This window comes from Mus caroli, chromosome 5 (assembly GCF_900094665.2).
Source record: "Mus caroli chromosome 5, CAROLI_EIJ_v1.1, whole genome shotgun sequence".
Lineage (NCBI taxonomy): Eukaryota > Metazoa > Chordata > Mammalia > Rodentia > Muridae > Mus > Mus caroli.
The window spans coordinates 41878786-41883417 of NC_034574.1; positions in this window are offsets into that span (position 1 = coordinate 41878786).

The window sequence follows — 4632 nt, forward strand, 5'->3', positions numbered from 1 at the left end:
CTGCCTATCCATGAGCATAGGAGCTCTTTCCATCTTCTTGTGAGGCTATGCCAGTGCCTGGCAAACACAGAAGTGGATGCTCACAGTCAGCTATTGGATGGAACCCAGGGCCCCCAATGGAGGAGCTAGAGAAAGTACCCAAGGAGCTAAAGAGGCCTGCAACCCTATATGTGGAACAATAATATGAACTAACCAGTAGCCCCAGAGCTCGTGTCTCTAGCTGCATATGTAGCAGAAGATGGCCTAGTCAACCATCATTGGGAAAAGAGGGCTCTTGGTCTTGCAAATTTTATATGCCTTAGTATGGGGGAATGCCAGGGCCTAGAGCTGGGAGTGGGGGGAGAGGGGAGTGGGGGGAGAGGGTATGGGGGAATTTGGGATAGCATTTGAAATGTAAATGAAGAAAATACCTAATAAAAAAGTTATATTAATGGAAAAAAAGAGAAATATTTAGATTCTTTATTTTGACATTGCATATATTATTTGTAAGTAAAACTGATATAGGAAAAAATCATTTCATTGTAGCAAAATCTAACTAGAATATTTCATCTTAAATAAACACACTCTAAATATAATGGTATTTTATTCAGTGCCTACGAAGTGCATGTTTAACACTAGGTTAGCTAAAAATTATCCTAAATCTGAATTACAAATCCAACATATAAGGGAGCATCTTACTGGTGAATATCCTTATTTTTTATAAAGTATTTTCACGAATATTTAAACTCTTTGCTGATGTTTCCTTTATAGTGTTATAAATAATACAGCAGTACAGCTTGAGTATAACTTGGTGATCCATGCCTATGAAGATTCGCCTGTGGAATGGAACTGAATCACCTCAGCATTGCTTCACTACAGAACATTCCACTGCTCTGCTTGACTTGGATTGGGCTGACTTCATTGTCCACCATCCTCCAGAGAACGTGCTGACATTTTTAATTTGATGGGCTGCTGAGAAACCACAGCAGGGTATAGACCAACCCATCAATAGTGAATTGAGGAGTTCATTGATGTAAAGAGCTAATTAGGTGACTCTGAAGAGGGTAACCTGATTGCAATCCATGTGACTTTTCAGTGCTCACCCTGGAGGGCAGCACCTGAGAGGAATAGTAAATGAAGAAACATGTTTTCTGCTCTCCCATGGCTCTGCCAGAACCTTTTCTGTTAGAAGTAAACAACGACTCCCACCCTTCTCCCATAATGAAAGGTTCACAGTCAAACATCTTCCCTCATAGATTTTGAAGGTGTCCTCAGTTTTCCCAGGAAAGATTCTGAGAACTTAAATTCAAATGGTTGATGAAAATATAGGTTTTATTTCTCTGATTTTCTTTTGGACCTTGAATACTATGAAAATAACATCACCCACTGTATGCATGTGTGTGTGTGTGTGTGTGTGTGTGTGTGTAAATATGTAATACCTGTCATTTGCTGGTTAGTACTGCATATGCATAGTTTTAATAATATAGGGAGGGGTAGTGAAATTATGAAGCAAGAGAAAGTTTGGTAAAATCTATGTTTCACTTCTAACTATATGGCTAAGTATTTATTTACTGTTTTATAATTATATCCTAAATTGTGGCTTTTTCTCTGGTACTTAAAGTGACATTAACTCAATACTGAAAAGAACAATTTGTCTCTGATATCATGACATCTTTTATCTCTTACATCTTTTCCATGCCTAACATATTCTTCAATGAACACAATGTGCTATTTCTGTCCAGTAAAGCCCCTCTTTGACTACCAGGGCATGCTCAGATATTTGGCTTCATTGCCTTTGGAGCATGATTTTTTGGGCTCTAGATTCCAAACATTTGCTTTAGATATTTTTCATTTATTTATTTTACATCCTGATCATAGTTCCCCTCTCCTCCAGGTCCCACTCTCACAACATCCTCCCCCCATTTCCTCAAAGAAGGTGAAGTCCCCCACCCCATGGGTACCAACCTGCCCCTGCACATCAAGTATCAGCAGGACTAAGCACATCCTCTCCCACTGAGGCCCAATAAATTTCAGCATGTCTGGTCCTTACCTCTGATCTGAACTGCTGTTATTCTTCATTGATTCACTCCTGTTGGATCTTAATTTGTTTCACACTTTTTAAAAAGCTATGTTAACACTGAGATGTAGCATTTCTTTGAGGTATTTACTGAGTCTTGAGTATAGTTACATTTTATATTTTGTAGGGACTAACTCTCCGCATAACCCTCAAAACCTAGATTTTACTGTATTCCTCATTTGAAATGTATAATTAAAACACAAAGACACTAAGTTTAAGAAAAATTAAATATCTAGGAACTGAATTATGTAAAGCTATTTCTCCTTTGCTTGAGCTGAAAGTACATTTGGCTTACTGTATACCACTGTAGTTTTGATAATCAAATATGAATTCATTATAGTCAATTATGTTTGCTTTATAGGAGAAATTATGGTCTGAATTAATGGAAGTTTATAATATAGTCTTCAGAGTGTAATTTATTACATATACAAGGTATAACTGTTGTACTTATAAATTTGGTGCAAACTCGAAACTAAGATGTATATCTGTCCAATGGATACTGACAATATTTCTTACATGTTCTCTCTATATATTCTGTTCCTTAATAGCGAGTTCTATGTCTATGCTTGCTCTTTTGGGAGTTTCTCCTATTTCAATCATGCCACCTGTGCTGTTACAGTACTTCAGGTTTAAAAAAAATAAAAAGTAATGCCATCCTTTGGTCCTTATCTACACTTAGCCTATCAGCCAAGCTTGTGGGTTTTACTGACATATTCAGTATTCAAGTTTTTCTTATATGCCCACAGCTCTCATCCTAGGTTGTGGGGATCACAGATACCTCCCACCTGTAATAACCTCTCAGTTTGAAACCTTGAAATTTATTCTAAACAGTGTTAGGAAGGGCCCTGGTTAAACATAAATCAATCATATTTATGTGCTGCCATCTAACAGCTGGTTCTTCTCACTAGACCTGGAAGAAAAGCTGAAACATTCCCTGTGATTTACAGGACTATGTAATCTTAGGGCTCTGGCTTTACATCTCTAACCCATCTCACTTAATTCTGTTGCTTTTATAGATATCTCTGGGAAAATGGATGTGATCCCCACCAAATCTGCACTTGCCTTGGTAATTTGTACCTGGTATTTCCCTCTGTCAGAAACTTCCTTGTTTGATTAATCACACAGACAACCCCATGCTTTCTTAAAGTTCACAGAATTTCTTTTGTTGAACACGTTATTAAAACTATAAGCCTCTCTATCACCTCAACTCTCTTCAAGATTTTACTTTCCTTGTGATCAATATTAGTATCTTCTACACAGTGTAATTGTCATATTGAAACTGGTTAGTAAAGCCCTTCATTTTTTATAACAAATGCCACTTGAGAGCATAGGCATATATAGGTGCTGGTGTTCTATGTAAATTGTTCCTAATTATACCATCTGCACAGCAACATTTCCTGTAAGAAGACAACAGATTATTTACAACAAAAATGTAAACACTTGTTCAATGAAACATGAATTTTAAATTAATAATGTATTAGTGAATACCTGCCAGGCCTTGCGGGACTAAGGGAGGAAAACAATTGTTAAAAGGCAAGGTAGAGATGAACAGCAAGTTTAAGAGGAGCATGAGCCATGTAGAGAGGTATTGGGACAAAAATAAAATTAATGGGAAGAGTTTGAGGGTGAATATGATCAAGATGAGTTGCATTAAACTCTCAGAGAATCAATAAAAATAAGGAAGAAAATGAAAATTGACAAAACTGTAGCAATGCATTGAACACTTAAAATGTATAAGACAGCAACAAAGGCAGGCAGAAAATTAACTATAAAAACATAACTTTCATAACATAGATTAGTTGTGTGTCACATTGTGTGCTAATTTACTGAAACTAATTTGTTTCTATTGTGTTCAATAGTAGATATATTTGTACATTTTGTATTTTGTCTGTTATTGAACTCACGATTTTGAATTATCCACAATGAGCCACCCCCTCTCTTTCAATCACTATCACTTAATTTTCCTATCAACGATGAAATTGTTCCTTATTTTGATGGGACAATTAGCGTACTGTGCACCTCAAGCAAAAATATGGAAAAGAAAGACATTTACTACTAAATGTCTTGCCAGTGAAGCATGGATAATTGGTACATAAAAGATATAAAACGTCCCCCAACATTCATTTACTATGAATGGGACACAGAAAACATGGTTTTGTCTAGGAAGCCCATGTTCCATGATAGTCAGAATGCTTCCACCCATGAGCATTCCTCGTGTTAAATAATATTGAGTACCAAAGACATCACTTTGCTTGCCAATAGATGTTGCCTGTGCTCTCTGCAATGAAATGCAAGCTGACAATCACTATCAAGGTCCTCATTCAAGGCTTCCTAAATTCAGTTACAAACTCAGGATGAAAATTCAAACTTCAAAATTTATGTTATGGCAGCCGGAGAACAGTGATCCGCCCTGCAGGGAGCGCCATCTTGGCTCCGGGACTCCACCGAACTTAGTCTGCACAGGTAAGAGTGAGGACCACAGAGGCAGACAGCTTCTGGGACAGGCGGGAGCCACAGAGCTGCTGAGGCAGCACCCTTTTGGGGCCGCAGACATCCGGCACCCTCCCAGCCGGAGC